Genomic DNA, 18,903 nt, shown 5'->3' with positions numbered 1-18,903 from the left:
TAGAGTTAGTCAAGACCATGGGATCGGTAAATGGCTCGGTATATACACGATTTAAATCCGAAAATAAAATTGTGTCATTCATTTCTAATCGTTATACGTTTTTATTAATATTGATCTCTACAGTTTATGACTTTCATCAATTATAACATTATTTATTTTCTTTTTAGATGTTAAACGCCCTAGAGTTTAATAAAGTCGTGTAGCAAAATGGACTACTACTACAAAATACGAGAAAAATACAAAATGATACGTTCTAAGCCTTTTTCAAATATCGATAAAAACTGAAGGATCAAATTGAAACAATTGTGATGATTGTGTGAAGTTTCAAAAGTATAAAGATATACACAAAATATAAAATCTATAAATCACGGCAGCATATGTGGGAGAAAAAACAGCTGAACGTATTTTTAAGAGAAAATGGTTTGGATTTGTGATGAAATAAACTTTTTTACACGTTATAGTTTGATTTTCTTTAAATTGAACTTCTTTATTGTTCCAACTATGCACAATGCAACAACCCGCCTCACCACTGCATATAAAAATAAAAGAACACACTTACTATCGTACTACTCCATATGAAACGAGATAGGCCAAGCCATAATCCAAAACCGCTCCCCGCGAGGGTCAAGGGGGTTTGTTTTGAGCAAGATGAGTACTTGGAACCTTTTTTTTCTATGCCAAGCCTCGCGTTGAGTTCAAAATAAAACGAGCAGCGCCTAACCGGCTTCGCTAGAGGTTGGACGCGCGTCGCTTTACGTCAGCCTCGCGCGCCGGCAAAAACATTTGGCGGGAAAACTTGTTTCATTTTTCGAATTACATAAATTATGCAAAGACATTTTTAGCTTTCGTCCTTGTTAGAAGTCTTTGTAAAAAATAAAAATAATTAGTACGAATAATTATTAACAGTTTTCAAACATTAACTTTTATTTTTTGTAAGTAAATAGAAGTGGTTAAAGGTGAATAAACTAGTGGCTGAGTTTTAAACTATAACAATAGTGGTGCATTCGTGATTTTAGTTCTATGCTATGGATTAAGGACCCCAAGGTATTAATATCTGGGCCCCAAGGTGTGAATACGAAAACAGAGAGGTGTGAACGCCGACACGTTTTTTTGGATTTTTTTTCTAAAGGTGAGTTGTGTTTTGTTACTTTTTTCGGACCTTACACCTAATCTTTTATCCTTGTTTAAAAAAAACTTAAATTAGTTTTTGGCTTAAAGGGGGTAATATGAGACAGGGTGCAATGGTGGAATTTGGGGGAGACTTTTGCCCAGTAGTGGGACACTGTAGGCTAACAAAAAATAACCTAAAGAAAGAGGAAATATAAAAAAAATAAAAAGAGCTATCACGCTAAAATGTACTTACACCAAGTATTTTAAATTCATAGACTTGTACAAATACAAGAATAACGTAAGTATACAAACTTTCTGTAGGGTTTCGTATAATCGTGTGGACATGTAAATTCACTTTGCTGGCGTTCAAAACTGAGATATGAACGTTTGAGATAAGACTGAGTTTGTAGAGTAAAATTATGTTAAACATTGTACTGTTAATGTAGAGTTCACAGTCATGTGTAAGTGGCAATTTTATTCACACATGTGGACGTATTTCTCGCAAAATATAATCACTCGATTTTTTTAGTTCTACATGTAATTTTAGGAGCCTGAAAGAGCGACTTTGGAAGGAAATGTTCGTGATGACAATAGTAAATAACAATATTACCATTCGCGGTTTCAAATATATCCTGGTATTCTTATACAAATTGGTATTCATGTGAGCTCATTGACCCTATGTATAGAATCTTACACAAAATCTCTACCTACACAACTAGAAATGGTATCAACACCCACAACTGACCGCAGTTTTAAACTCAAGAAACGAAATGTAATAAATTACATCAGAATCACATCTAGTGGTCATTGGATGGGTAAATAAACGTCTAATAGACTAGCCATCCGTCCTACGTATCTACGCCTTCGCAAAAATGTAAAAAATAAAGTCAAAGTCAAAACTACGAACAAGATTGCGATTGCTTTGACTGCATGCATTACAGTCATTTAAAAAAAGTATCTATTGCACTGATTACTCTTAATTTATTCGTATTATTAAATGTACGCATAAGAAAACAAATAATTAAGACACTCAAAATGTAACTTAAAATAAAAACTAAATCATGTAAAAAGCATGACCACAAAAAAGCCGCCATTCTACTCAATCCAAAAATACTGTATTATTGAGCATTGGGTAAAGAGCCATTATCTTAAAACGGTAACAAATAATTAACAAAACGCCGTTTTTTAAATGCGCTTTTTTTAGTCCAATCACCTAAGAGCCAATCAGGTAAATGCTGTGTTCAATTTTAGATCACTTTTGAACTACAAAAAGCAAAGTTGTACACATCGTTTGAGTTTTTTTTTCTTCTGGTAGAAAAAATGGCGGGTTTTAATAGTTAAATTTTTTACACGAAATAATTTTTAGTTTATGTATATTACGTTGTGCGTTTCTTGATTATTTGTTACCATTAAGCTGATGGCTCAGAAGCTAATGCTTTATAAATAAATACCTAAATAATAATTTATACATCGTTTGACGACTTTTCCGTTATGACCTTACATTATAAAACTCAGAAAATCAACTTAATTATGTATATATATATATATATTTTTTTTTTAATAATAACGCACACACTCAACATAGCCCCGCACTAGGGAAACCCTGTGTCGCGGGTGCCATGGACACATACATAGACAAACACAAATTACACCCAAACTCACGAGAGAAATAAATGTAGGCCATACAAATATTTCTCCTGGCCCGGGAATCGAACCTAGGACCTCTGCGTGGCAGTCCGGCATGGTAACCGTTCGGCCACGGAGGCAGTTAAGCCATATTATTTATCACAATGAGAAAATTATAAACTTGCTCAATATTATACCCAGGTTCAGACTTTTTCTACGATATATAGCGGTTTTTTATACAAATAAATAGTGTAAGTCGCCCACTCAAAGACATCTTAATAATAATGTTAGCATTAATTAGCGATTAATAACCGAAAATTAACGCCGAAAATTGTAAATATTTGTATACATATATTATTACACTTTTTAGTTTTTGGCTCACTGCCCACTTAGGCAAGATAAAAAAAAATTCAACGCTCGCCACCACAACAAAAAAATTGTAAACACGTATTTTTGTATTAACTTTATTTTATTATGTGTTAAATAAAAATCACAAGAAAAAGAAATGTAGTGTAGTTTATATAGATTTTTTTCCAAATACATTAGCACCCCCTGGACAGCATCAACCCCCCAATTGTTTCTGAGGCCTCCACCGCCCTCGTAAGACTCTTCAGCGCCCACTGGGGGTAGTGACCACTTTGGGAAACTATGTTCTAGAGTATTTGTATTCAGGACTATATGCCTGGTCGTTTTGAATGATTTTGGTGAGTTTTTCATCCGATTTATTATTACTGTGCCTATTTTTGTCGCCCAAGCAAAAAGAAGGGAGTTATAAGTTTAAAACCATTGTTAGTGTTTCTGTGGGTCTGTTTGGGAGTGAACTGGATATCAATGCGGTTTTATAGGGATGTTTAATGATAATCAGAACTTTTCTCTGTTAATGTACGGATCTCAGACATAAATTGAATATTTATTTTACTTCCATTTCTCTGATTGACTGGAATTTGGGTATACACAAAACAGAAATCCGATAACATTACAAGCCTATTTTGAATCAAATTAAAAAGTCCTGTTTTAAATTCCATTTTTGGTTTCAGTTAAGTTTAAGTTTTACAACATTATGTCAAATGCACTTAAAACTCTGAAAACAATAAATATTAAAACCTAATGTTTCGTTCCGTGGCTTAGTTTGTATAGCGTCTGGCACGGTATGCAAGAAGACGTCGGTTCGAATCCGACCGGATCGAAGGAATTTTTTCTGAGTGTTTTTTCTGAGTGTTCGATCTTTGTATTAATAATTATAACAAACTAGTGGAGTAAATTCACAAAAAATAATTGAATATCAATTCAATAAAAATTTAATTAACCTAATGTAATTTATAGCGTAATCAACACCATGTATGTAGTTCAAAATGTAAAATCATATTACACATTTGTAAATACCAGTTTTGGAAATGACCCCCTTAAACTCCCAAGCTTAAGCCGATAGTGAGAATAATATACAATTCATTATCAAAATTAAAAATCTAAATTGCTTTATTTGACTTATAACACAATAAAAACAGACAATGCAAGTTATTAGAACAAATATGATTCAGTTAGTCAGACTCTGGAGTTACTTAGTCGCTGATGTTCTGTAGTGTTTATAAACATATTAAAGAATTTACTGCCACCTGAAGAAAAACGACATAACTCATATAAAATAAAAAACGCAAAACATTATGGTAATTAATCAAGTAGAAATGGATTATAAAACCCGCGGTAGCCCAGCGGGTGAACGATAGCTTTTCAATTGAGATGTTGACAGTTTGAATCCCTGTGGCGGCGAGTTTTTTTTTATTATACCAAGTGACGGGACGAACAAGTCGTGCGCCTGGTGGAAAGTGACACGCCTGTCCATAACAGTTGCAGTGCCACTCAGAGCTTTAAATCGCAAAGAACTGAGGGGACTCTCACTGCGCCCGTCCCACCTTTTTATTACTGTCTTTACAACCAGGCCACTTATTTTTTAAATTTTGAATTGTTCTCGAATTCCTTTTCCTTCATTATTCTTACGTTGGCTCGTTCCGTCATCTCTCTCACCAAAATTCTCGAAGCTACAGCACGTGCCTATTTATCATCATCATGTTAAACCCCAACTCCAGCCATTAGATTATAAAATATATACGCATATAGGCCCTGTTGGGGTAAGTACCTGGACATTCAACTGTTTAGTACTAGTTGGGAGAGTTTTATATTGTTGTACTCGTACCTTTTTTATATCATTCTATTATTTTGTCTGCCTTTCTTTTTCTCTTCTAATAAATTTATGTGGACTGAGCCTTTCTTTTACTCTAACTAAGGATGGGTCACACCCTGAGATATAAGTTGACAAGTCCCATGTGCCTGTAATATCACCAGCAATCTTACCCTTCAAAATCGGAACGCAATGATGGTCACATTAGTACTTGGTGGCAGAAATAAGTAAAGTGACAGTACTTCCCTTGACGAACCCTTTAAACCTTCAGTTTTATATCTTATTTGGTTTTAGTTTTATTGTTAGAATAAGAAAACGGAAATTTTGGGTTCACGATTTGTGGAAGAAAAAACGTTTACTTGTCCAATTCAAAACACTTTGTAGTAACGATTTAAGCCGGGACTTAAGATATTTTTATGATTATTACGTTATATAGACATGCATATTTTTGGATTAAGTAAATTAATTTTGCGTCTTCATCCATTGTCGCGCACTCGTCTCGTCGCAGTTCGGCACTGTGCTATGTCTGATGTGATCTCGACTCGACTTTCACCAAGCGTCGACGCGCGAAGGCGGGCGTCTGCATATATTCGTCACACAAATTTGTACCTTAATAGTAGGAAAATAGAGATGAGCATGCTTTAGGCGAAAAATATGACGCGTCGCGACGCTTCGACTCTGCGTCAGTGTGAGTTGAGCCTTAAACAAAATCAGCTTAATTGACATTTCGCACATGACAACTGACATAGTATTATGTCAAAAATTGCATTATATTATATTTATCTTCTTCTTCTTTAATCGAAGTTGATCGATGATTTCGCTAAATGTCAAGTTGAGGAATGTATGTAACATAATTTGATCGTAAACGATTTAATATTTTAAAGTTACAGAACAACACTGTTAAGTCGTATACGAATGACATACTTAATTATACTACTATTTATGTGACAAAATATAACGCTATTTTTCATATAATACTGTGTTAGCTGCGATGTGCGATTTGTATAGGTGCCAATTTGTTAAAAGTTACAAAAATGCAAATGCATTAGTTACGGCAAAGACCGCAGTATGGTTAGGCGTGTGGCTTATCACTAGACGTACAACTTGTCCGTCCCGTTGATATCATTAAAAAATATAGATACACAGCAGTTTATTTATGAAAATATTTTTACAATTCTTGTCTACTTAAATAATAAACAACAGTCCCTAGATCACCACAAAGAAACTGTCACTGTACACTTACAAAGCTATTTGGTTTCGTAATATCTATTGCAAAGCACAACATTATCCTTTGTAAGCGTCATAGTAATTCTATATTATTAGTATAACTACTAAACTACTGCTTGTAATGAATACTTGTGCACAGTGTAATTGTGCAGGGCCGAATTCAGTTTAAGGAGACCTCCCTTTGGAATACAAGTTACAACGTCACCAGATATAGAGGATAACGATTAAGGAATAAACCATCACGGGTAGCACTTTTTTCTCGTTTTAAATTACAGCTTGACAGCGATCGCCATATCGATGCCTTACTTTCTCAAATTCGTAGTTTATAAACAGTGATTATTCAGAACATGGCAAACCTTTCTATTTATTTTAAATTTCTTATCAAGGGTGATAATTTGGACGCCTTACTTTAAGAATAGGTAAAAGCCAGTGTATGAATATGAAGGAAGGTGACGATATATAATGTTAATTTTTATGTTTTTCGTATGTCCGCCTGTGGATTGCTACAGTATGACTTTTCTACAACACAAGTTGTGATCTTAAACTCCACGATTTCGATACTTTGTGACCTTGTAAATAGGTTCCTCAATAAGACGGGGTCCCATTTTAGATCAAGTTTTCTGTCAGACCCCCCCGTATCTTTATGTTAATTCGTCACTGTAATCTAAACAAGAAGTAATGGCGTACAATGCAGAGTGGCAACAGGTGAACGTGGCACGCGCCATCACGCCAGGTGGAAAACGGTTTTTTACTTATGACTACATTTTTGTTTTGGTCAGAGATATAAATAGTACACGAGTATGTAGAGTATGTAGTGAACACACGTTCTATGTAGGTTCATAGACATTTAGAGAATGAGTGAGATAAGTATAGGTCTACACAAAACAAGTCCACTGCGTATTCGAAATCTTAGATAGAATTTAATACGATTATAGCATATACTAAAAGCATTTTCCCTAATTTGTAGATTGATATTTTTGTGCAAACACGGAAAAACACAATAAATATAAATAAATAAATGACAAACCAGTGTTCTTCTTTTACAAGATATTTTGATTTATTCACGCTATATGAAGTTTTAAAGTTAATAAACAGCAATTTACTCCTGCTAAATTTTCTATTCTCAACATCGAAAGACAGTTTACAGTTAGCAGTTTTATTCTTTAGGTCAGCTACTAACGGGTATTTTCTGAAGTCCTAAAACCGACGTTTGATTTTCGAAAATCAACTGGCGCACCCACAAATGCAGTTAAGATACACCGTTAAGGCTACAAAAAACCAGATTGATTGAGCTATTTCCGTATAGGCTATTAACACATTTGAGTAAATGTTAAATAAACAGGTATCATTATTCACGTGAAATTTAGTAAGTAAAGAGAATCACATGCAACCTATAGCAATACACCTTGTAAGTATAAATAAATTGATAATATCCAAAACCTAAAATTTTACATGAGAGCCATAAAACAGTACGTTCGTTTTTATCATTCGTACATACACTAACAGCAACCAAAGTGACGTCAATTTAAAAAACTCGGGCTTTCAGTGGTTAATGCATTGTTTATTTAGTAGGAATAAAGAGAAAAAACATCATAAAAATAATTTGTAATTGGGCGATGATACAGTTTCTAATTGTTTTGTTAAGTGTTTTATAGCTTCATTGGAGAATCAATGTCGGAAAGAAGTTTGAATAACTTACACGTAGCATTTCAAAACATTTTTTGCAATCATTGCGCGTAGCGTACGTTGCGTTTGTGCTCAATTCCCCAAAAGGATGAATTTCATGATTCGGTAAAATCATTTTGTAATGTAAGACTGAAAATATCTTTTTTTATTATTATTGTTACTAATGATTATGAAATAGTTTGTTTGAAAGGAGCTAAATCGAAAAATATAGTTGAAAAAAATAATGTAAAAAAGTTCCACACCTCACCTAGCGTGGGATAAGGACATGAAGAAGAAGAAGAATCGTGCCACACGTTGTTATCGGTGTTTTTCTCTTGGAACTTCCGATATAAACTAGGTAATGCTAGTGACTGAAATGAGGCCCTAAAACTTTTTGTTGTCCTTTAGTAACACTCTGTATAAACAATCGATTTAACGCTTTCAAAATCGAGAATTTCTCTACCTCTTTCAGATTCTTTTGTACATTATTTAATATTAATTGTATTTAAAATATTGATTTACTTTCATTCCTGCCAGTCTTTGAACGTTCTTTTCTTTCGCTCGGTCACTGTGTGTATTTAATAACTCAAAATGAAATAGAGATTGAAGTGTTATGGACCACGTTTCTTTATATCCATTTTTATTGTTTAAAATCTTTTTGTTTTACTTGAATATTTAATTGGGAAGTTCAGAGAAAACAATAAAAATATCATTATAATGTTTTTACGTACTTAACTATTTACAAATTTTTGCTGTAAATCAAAACTTGAAATAATTCGTATGTTCCCTTGGTATAATAAATTCACATGTGATCATAGGTTAAAAGTGTGACATTGAAGGCACATGGGACTTTTCGATTTATACGAGTGGTAGCCGTGTGTAAGAAATTAAACCAGCTGTCACAGAGGTTTAAATTATTGTAAATTTTTTATGGAGTCCTCGGTTAAATACAATATCTCCCACTTTTTGCTTGTAAGTCATCAATGATCAAGAAAACTCTGGATGGCTATCTGCTAATCTGAAAGCTCTTAATTTCGTAAGACTACATCAATAAATTACAAAGTCCCGATTGAAAAAGTGATTAGCAAGTAGACGTGGGGCACGAATTAAAACGAACATGCGATATGTAGTTGACATGCCACGACTCAAAGACTATAATAATTGCTGGCGGCTTCAAATAACGGACCCGTGTTGTGTTGTGGTCACTGACTCTTTGGACTAGTATTAACTATAATTGCTTATTGTATTTTTTAATACTTCCTATTATTCTACTAGCCGACACGGATCATGAAGTGAGGTCACGTGAAGAAATCAGACAATCATTATCTGACCACTAGTTATGAGTACCAAAGCAATTAATTCCTACATAATTCCCAGACACACCCGTTGCGTCTCCAATTCTATTTATGCTCACTGCCCTAAAACAACATAATGTACCAAAATGTATCGAAAATGAATTCGGGTTCAGACGATACAAATTTAAATTCATCTCTCGAGGTGCAACTGAACCCGGGACTGGTGTGACTCAAATTTGACAAGCATCAAGTCCCGGGATCACACGACACCCGCATTTGGGTTCGTTCGGGTTCCGTGGCAACTTTAAACCAATCGTTGGTTCAGATGCTACAAACCCGTCTCCTCGAGCAGAAGGTTTGGGCTTATAGTAGATACTTTTCTTGAAATTGGGAATTGTATGGAAATCCATCATTTGCTCATCGAGTGTGTTCGGACGGAACTCATAGGGTGCAGTTATTTGTTTTTGGAACATTTAATATTGTGTGGTTTCAATCTATTTTGTCTAAGCCAACAAGAAGTGCCGCGAAAATGTTGTATACATTCTTTTTTTTTGTATAATATCAAGTGACGGGACGAACAAGTCGTGCGCCTGATGGTAAGCTACACGCCTATCCATAACAGTTGTCTCCACGCAGAGCTTTAAACTAAGATCTGAGACGCACTGCCACTGCGCCCGTCACCCTGAGACATAAGTTGACAACTTCACCCTTACCCTTCAAAACCGGAGGGCACTTATGCTGACATTAGTGCTTGGTGGTAGAAATAGATAAGGTGGCAGTACTTCCCCGGACGAACTCTTTCACAAGACACTACTACAACAGGTTTCATCATAACGTTTTCCATCATCGTTAGTGAGAGGTATTGCTAGTAAACATTCATAAATGTACTTCAGTGTTCAGGAATAAGGTACTAGTGTCATTACCTAACAATTTTCATGTCCTGACTAGCTGTCTTTACTGGTTTAAGCAAGATTTTCATAGCTAGGTATATATTTTCGATTTAACACTAAACGTCATATAGAGACGCGACACCAGATTGATTAGTATTTTTACGAAAAAGTTATTCTGGTGCCGTGGGCTCTCCGGACCTCGTGTCCAAGATTTCTCTAAGAGCCCCTATAAAGACCCTTAGGTTTAATTCACTTCTGTGCATACCTCCGGCCTCTTCGAACTTTCGGCGGTATGCATATCTCTTGCATGCGAGTAACAGCTTCAATGTATTGTCCACACAGGTTGATATTGACCTTTTCAACACTAGTTTGTTACAGTGTGGTATTAAAAAAGGAAATAAATTAATTTACGACTTCGCGAACCTAAATTTACCACATGCCTTGTCAACCTTGGCAACATAAAATGGCTGCTTTTAATTGTTAGATATATTTACATACACATAAGTTGTTGACAGTCGCTCTTGATAGAGAACATTACATAATTTAAATTTAAGTGTCATTTATTGGATAAAAAATACTTCCCTTTTCAACCGACTTTGAAAAAGGAGGAGGTTTTGAATTCGTCTGTATTTTTTTTGAGCGTGTGTTAGGCGTATACTCCGATAGTAGAAAAGGAATACCTCAGTAGTGATCCCATTCAAATTTGAAGAAAATATTACACCTCTAAGGGCGGCAAATTAGGGTAGAAATCCGGTTTATTGGTTTCATCCGGTTTCGTTAACCGATTTCAATAAAACTTGATAAATAGACGTAAATCCACAAATTTTGGAAGTTGGTTTTTCCTGTAAAATAAGTTAAAATTATTATAACATGAACTTCTGCCAAGTAACGCCTGAATCTATAAATTACAGTATGATATTGTTATTAATTTTAATTTTGTTGCTTTTCTTATAATAACCACTGTTTTCCAGTTGTAACTGCACTTTTACATCACTTTATTTGAACTTTAACGTAACATTAAATTGTTTAAAATACAAACTTGGTAAATTTGCTAAATAGTTTATAAATTAAGATTATAAATCGAATTTTAAAAAGCTGTAAAGTTTGCAAATAAATAAATCAATATTCCATTACGACTAAAAGTACGATAAGCATTGTAATTGAATATTATTGGCGAAGGCATTGGTCAGACTAGACAATCATCTATCATAAACACTATTCTTAGAATCGACAATGATGTCAGTATTTATATCTTTATTATAATTCCATAAATCCTTAATCATAACATTTCAACCATACATTCACACAGCCAGGGACTGTTTCTATAACTTCATTGTCTCAGCGAATAACTAGATTGAACTGATTAGTTCGTGATGTGTATATCTCGATGAAAGTATCACGATGCTGACTCACGCGCAGGACTCAGCTATCACTCAATTGATATGCGGGCGGATAAAAATAGATATTTAGTGGCAGTAGAGCTCCTTGTGAAAGAGTACGTCCAGGGAAGTCCTGCCACCCTACTTATTTCTGCCGCCGAGCAGTAATGTTAACATTACTGCATTCCAGTTTACAGGCACCTGGAACTTGTTAACTTATGTCTCAGGGTGACGGACGCAGTGGCTGTGCCAGAGACCTAAGATCTTTGCGATTTAAGGCTCTGAGTGGCACTGCAACTGTTACAGACATGTAGCTTACCATCAGACTCACGGCTTGTTTCTCAATTCACTTGGTATTATAAAAAAAAATCATATTACGAAAAGTACCAAGAGAATAGAAATTCGCAGAGATGGTGACCTTAATCTAGTGCGAAGTGTTCCGATGAGTACTAAATGCTTAGCCTCAGGCAAAATTTATATATATATATGTATATATATATATGTTGTTATGTTTTAAAAGGAAATAAACAACAACGTCTGGAGAATATAATTGGGGGTCAAAGAACTTAAGAACGGATACTAACCTATTGTTCTCTTTCGCACGAACATTTTGAGCTATTCATATCCAAAATTTATATAAAATATAATGACTTTCGTGATGACGTTTTGACTTATTCTTCGGCGATGATTTTTAGGTAATTGTAATATATAAATAGCCACAGATATATGTAGTTTTAAAAACTAATATCTAATTTCTTCATAGAAATCTGAACTGTACATTATATTATTGGGTACATGGGTACTGTTTCAACTGTGGTACCCAACTAATGCCGTCAAATATTGTGAAATATTGCGTAATTAAATATTGATGGTTACCACAGGGTTCACCCCTTGACCCAATTTGTTTTAATATTCTTATTATATTTATGAGAGCTATTTTTTCAAATATTTATTAACCTAGCAGTAAACTATACCGGCTAAGCAATAAAATGAAAATAAACATTATAGTATAATTGATATCGTCGTTAATAATAATTTAATAGCGAGAGGTATAAAACAAAAAGTTCTGAAATTGGAGAATGTGCTCTACTTTCTAATTGTAATACAGCTGATTATAGATAGCTGAGTGAAAACTGTAATAATCAATTTTAATCCATGATTAATTTATTTTAAAGCTAACAGTATCAATGTGTTATAAAATTCGCATTTATCGAGTTTTGATTTAGCAAAAGCTTGGGATAGAGTAAACAAAAATGGCCGCCGTGCAGTTTTTTAAATAACTAATAGAAGTTATGTCCGCTATGACACAACCATTTTAAAATCATATATAAGGCATAGTATAAAATATAAACCTTTTATTATACTGTAGGTTACAAATTATTTTCGAGTGATTGCCCTTCACCGGTGCGTACGCGCATCATTGCCATTGTACGTGGCATGGTCATTGGTCGTCTGCTCGGACACTCATTGTGTGGTGACAGTGACAGATGGATCTCATTAATGAGATTTGACTTTTGTCACCAAATACAGGCATGGACTCAGAGTGAAAAGTATTGGAACGCGCCTATTGGAATACACCTTAAAATGTTGATAAAAAGAAATAAAAAAACGTTGGAATTATATTTATTCTCAAATTCAAAAGTGACTCTTGACCGTTTAGATAGAGAAATAAAACTACACATATTTTCGGTTCGAAAACCGGTGTATTTGTTTTCTTAAACAATGGTTTGCTTTTTTGGGTAACAAATATATATTTTCTTTTTTAATGTATAGATTCAAATTTTTAAGATTTTTTTTACCCTTAGACAAAAATGTCGAAACAGTCTCTTCATATTTTTTTATATCGAACTTTACATACGCAAGTATCTAAGTGAAAAGGCTACAGGATAAACTCATGCCCTTGCGGGGCAATTTTATTACCTTTTGTTACCGCGGCTGGCACCACACAATGTATATTTATATTTAGTGTATTTATTTATGTTTGTGTAAATAATCTGTGGTTTAATTTAGTTTTTGTTTTGTTTTGTAATTATTTATTTGTGTGAATGTTTGTGAATATCTGTTACATATTTTTCTTTTATCTGTTTTGTTTCTTTTTTATATTATATGGTATCATTTGTGGTAGTCAAATAAGTAAATGTATTTTAATTATTTATTTCTTTCTTTCAATTTAGACGTTACGAATCTAGGAAGGTTTTGTTCTTTAATTGTTTTGATATTCTAGCAAATACCATTTATAGTTAATTATACTACCTATCATAAATGACTTAAATACAATTTTCCCAAATCTGTTACTGTTCCTCTAGACCAAAACACGACCCCAAGGCGATTTACTCAATACTCCGTAAGTATAAAGCCGATGTAGCTGTCTCTACGCCACTTAGCCACGCTGACTGGTCATGTCTTTATTCTCTCATAGCTTGCGCGGCGTTCGACTTGGTGGTCCGAGTTTTGGTACTTTCCTGTAAACGTGTATATCGCCATAGGTATCATTTTACACCATAGTTTCCCAAAGTGGTTCGTACCGCCCCTCAGTGGGGGCTGAAGTCTCCTAGGGGGCGGAAACAATGGGGGGTTGTCCAGGGGGTGGTACCGCACTTGAAAAAACCAACCTAAATTATCTCTATAAGTGTAGTTTACACTACATGTATATATTTTTTCGTTGTGGTTTTTGTTTTCATCATCTTCATTATTTCACCTACTGCGGGTACAGGCCTCCCGATGTTTGTGCCATCCACCACAGTCGTGTGCTAGCCGCATCCATCGATTTTTGTTTTAAGTTACTACAAAGCCAAAAAGTTTCGGAATGGTGTAGATTCTACACCATAGTTACGTTCCCAATTTTTTTATAAAGCAAGACACTAAACACCACCGTAAAGCAATGACCTTAGCTCTCTTTCGATATCTTTGATACCGTAGTTTCTGAATAACCTAAATTTAAAAGGCATAAAGAATGTATAAATCTGAACCTATTGATACTGGAATTGATTTTTATCTCTATGAAACTTAAAACTATAACGAACGGTGTACCAATACATGCACAACGTGTCAAGTTACTCTTAGAAACATGAATGTCACAGTCTGAAATTTCATTAACTTCATTTCTCCCAGTATAATTCTTATTCCAGGACCTCAAAGACAGTAAATCAGAGACTGGAGCACTATATTGTAGCTATACAAAGCTCGCAGCCGGTTTGCCTCGTGCCGTCGCACACGCAGCCTCCGCCTTGGTCCTTTTGTGTCACGTCCAATCAACTTGGAGATGTGCGAGTGTTAACGGCGCTGTATTATAATATTAAGTTGGAAGTGTGAACTTTCAGCTCGTTTAGAGTTTGCGAGATTTGTTTTTTTTAATGTTGTACTTTAATACAAATTCATATAGAATTAATTATAATATAGAATTTAATATAGAACTGAACAAAAACTTTTAAAATAAAACATGTTCTTAGGTTTTTGCGATTGTTCCATATAGGAAATGAAACTATTTTTCGAATGTAATTTCGTTTTATTGAATGTCACGATGTTAGACCACCATGATATTCAATTATTTTTGTGAAATTACTCCACTAGTTTGTTATAATTATTAATACAAAGTTCGAACACTTAGAAAAAATTCCTTCGATCTGGCTGGACTCGACCCAGCGTTTTCCAGTAAACCGTGCTACATTTTGCAACTACAAAACAACAAACTAAGGTTTCGGGCCCTTTACAGGTCCCATAATCACGGCTAAGGGACTCACTATACTTCTGAATTCGGATTCGCATTAAGTCGTTCAGAAAAACCATTATGTCCGTGCAATAAGAGCGAATAATCTTTGTTTATACGTTCCGATACGTATGTCTGTTAGGAGTATTTCTAGGAAAGATCCCAACTATCGTCGCTTCATAGACTCGGTTGCACACTACAGCCAGACGTCGGCAAGCTTTCATACACATATAATTCCAGCCTGTCTAGGTGTGCATATATGTATTATTGTTACGTATAAGTCGTATGATTTGCCTTTGTGTGCGGTTATAGCCAGGCAAACTTTGAAAGCATCTTTTGTTATTGAAGTCGACGTGAGGAAGTCAAGGAAAATAAATCACTGTTTGTTTTGTTTCGCTTTATGTTACTTTGTGTTTCTTGTATCAGCAATATAACGTCAATGTATTCAGAAACCTACTGGATATTGTCTACTTTTGAAGGAAACAAGTTGTAATAACGTTCATTATGAACCTTAAACTGGTGACGTTAATAATGTTTCGGAAGCTACCGATTAGCTAAGAAGAAGATAACAATACCAATGATCAAGTTGTTAATCGCAAAAATTTGTTTCGAGACACCCAATTAGAGATCACCTACGATAGTGGTAAAAATCTGTAGGCAACCGTGACCACCTAACCTGTAGAGGGCCCTGCAGTTTGATTTTATTTGCCTCTCCCGATCGAAAACTGCGTCTTTTCCGAGTCGAGGCGCATAATTGCGTTTTACAACTGGCGGAATCTTTTGACATTTCAAATCGGGTCTATAGTTGATTTAAATCACAAGTTAGAAAGTTATAGTAGGCCTCAGGTTCATCTTCTCGCTCGTAAAGCCATTTGATTTCAACCAATAGGTAAAGGGCCCGAAGCATTGGTTTGTTTGAAAAAACAAATATACTCGATTTTGATCCGAAAAAGTAATACCATTTCCTATAAAATGTATATTCTATAATGTGTCATTACTATACAGGACATATTCAATATTTTTTAATAAAATCACATTAGAGTATTTTCATATAGCCATGTTATTTAGAACAAAATGTTTTACTTCCCAATGAGCTAAGTAATATAAGGATTTGTCTACTCTGTCTTTAAGCAGGCAACTTTACTGCGGTGTAAAGGCTCTGCGACTTATAAAAGTTATGTCTCAGAGTAACAGGCGCAGCGACAGAGTCCGTCAGATCTTTGCTCTTTGTGGCACTGCAATTGCTATGGACAGATGTGGTGCCACGTACCACCAGGCACACGACTTGTTCCACAGAACAATAAATACAATAAAAGTGCTTAGTTTGCGTGGTACGTGTGCCAACAGCACGCAAAGTTCTACATACTTAAACTCTGTCTGTCATTTTCGCTTTGAACGTTATGGTCGTGTTAATTATCTCGCGCAAAACATCGAAAATCGTAGAAAAATGTGTTTCATATCATCGTTAAGTCTTATTCTATTTAATTTTGCTAAATTTTAAATTTTCTGTATATTCCTTTTGTTACAAGAAACGAAAGTGAACCTTATACCGTTGCAACATGATCGCTTCTTTTTTTGGAGGACTAAGTAAGTAATCGAGTTCGTCGTCGTTCAGCTATTGACCGCTAGATGGCGGCACATTGATTGAAATTTCAGTACAAAATCAAATCGTCGTAACTTGTAATAATAGGCATTGAACTTTTAACGATATGCCAACAGGCTAAAGTTTAAATGATATTAACAGTTCAGGATTTGTTAATTCTTTTAAATTAGAAATTACGAGTACGACGAATTATTATCAAGATTTCATAGTGTTTCAAATTATGAATGTGTACCCTTAGAATAATAACACATAGAATGATAGTTTCATATCAAACGAACAGTCACAAGTGAAGCAAAAACCAAATTCATGTAGGCTAGTTTTAGTAGTAGGTTAATTTTCGGTTTTAGTGGATATTTATATAAAAATACAAGTTGAAACGCGTTACTTCCTTGTGGAATGTGATGTTAGTATCTATTTTATGTTTGTCTGACGTATTTTTACCCTCATTCACCGCACATTTCGTCATTTTTAGCTAAAATTCTTGATCTGTTCGCGGTGCAAGTTGACCTTGAGCACTGAAAGCCCGCCCGCTCGTGTAGGCCCATTGGGCGCGCTTCAATTTGCCTCACTTAGCGTGTGCGGACTAGGTTTCTATGCGTTATTATTCTAAGTGTGTACCTAAGTTTTGGCGTCAGCGCTTTGATAGTAATCGAGGTTTAAGTCACTTCCATTGTTTTTTTTTATCCGTGACTTGTTCGCCCGTCACTTGATATCATACAAAGAAAATGTAGGTACCTGTATAATTTTCAATTCTTATTACGTGTTCAGTTGCGACATACTTAGCCCACGCCCAGCTTTGTCGCAATTAATAAAAAAGCTAAATAGCCATTGGAACAGGAACAAAAAACTAAACGAGGCACCTAAATCGCAAGACTTGTATAATTACAATTATTATCTTCTTGTAGATTAAAAAACGTTGTAATGTCGACGATTGGTGACTGGGCTTCCATTATTTAGGATATAGTGTTGTTAACAGTAGTTCAACTTGAACGCTCATTTTAACGCATAGTTTTCGCTATTAGTAATTTGTTTTGGTATTATTGACTTGTTTTAGTTTGTGAAGTAACTCCACTAGTTTGTTATAATTATTAAATAGAAAGATCGAATACAAACGTGACCTGTGAAGGGCCAGAAACGTTATTTAATCATCTCAGTACAGAGTACTAAAAAAAACCGACCTCAAAAGTACGTGGAATTACGTCTATTTGCTAAGTTTTATTGAAATATCCTTAAATTCGCCACTATACAGGACATCACATTGGAGATAATAAACATCGGTTCTCACTACTCAAAGTATATTGAGAGAAAAACGCCTTGAATTGGAGAAATAGCAAAATCAACCATTAAAGTAATTGCTCTCAAATTAAAGTTAGGCGCTATTTAATAAAAATGAATCTTCATGCGTGAACAGCCACCCTTCGAGGTGGATGATTTTCATCAAAATGAAATGGGACCACTATGGAAGTACCCCCTTTCCAACAAAAATCATGAAAATCGGTTCACAAATACCGTTATCGCGTAACATACATACAAAAAAAAACATACAGTCGAATTGAGAACCTCCGAAATTTTTTTAAAATCGGTTAAAAAAAGAAACAAATATACGCGATTTAGAGCGGTTACATACGGCGGCTAGCAGCGATGCAAACGCGATGCAGTACTGCCGTCCGCTAAGTAAAAGGCGGCTAAGTGAGAAAATATTTTTTTGAGATATTATAAAAAGTTGTAACCCACTTTTAGAATATTGACATTACTTAATGATATTTCAGCTATGCATCGTTAGGGCAAGCTCTGATAAGTCAAACACGTTAACTAATTTTAACTGTTTTTAAAAGATAATTTTGTGCTCTATTTTTGCTATTTAAAACGGTTATTTGATCATTTGTCGCTTAGCACGTACGCAGCTACGTGTATCGGATATTATCTATCTATCTATCTATCTATATATAGTATATCGGATCGGGAGTAGACGCCCAGCGTGGCTAATCGTCTACCTTTACACATACGCGTGACATTAAGCAGTGAGTATCGCTACACTTGTGATTTATAAGCGATTGCATTGATGCAATCGCGCGTTTGTATCGATGCAAGCGCGCGTTTGAATAGATGCGGCCATGCGTTTGTATCGATGCAGTCGCGCGTTTGCATTGACGCAATCGCCTATAAACCGCAAGTGTAACGATGGCAACGCTGCTAAAGTCACCGTATGTAACCACTCTTAGATCC

General features: G+C 34.9%; 1 protein-coding gene across 1 annotated transcript in view; it reads left to right on the top strand.

The window, feature by feature from the left end:
- The first annotated feature begins 717 nt into the window (after positions 1-717).
- LOC113231979 overlaps positions 718-18,903 on the top strand; it is a 276,226-nt gene continuing 258,040 nt past the window's right edge. The window contains exon 1 of the mRNA XM_026466583.1: positions 718-1,129. The gene's annotated coding sequence lies outside the window, so the exon portion shown is untranslated. The remainder of the gene's footprint in view (positions 1,130-18,903) is intronic.

The sequence above is a fragment of the Hyposmocoma kahamanoa genome, unplaced genomic scaffold (genome assembly GCF_003589595.1).
Source record: "Hyposmocoma kahamanoa isolate Upper Pololo Valley unplaced genomic scaffold, ASM358959v1 66, whole genome shotgun sequence".
Taxonomy (NCBI): domain Eukaryota; kingdom Metazoa; phylum Arthropoda; class Insecta; order Lepidoptera; family Cosmopterigidae; genus Hyposmocoma; species Hyposmocoma kahamanoa.
Note: the sequence above shows the minus strand (reverse complement) of the source record. Positions and strands in the feature narration are given on the sequence as shown.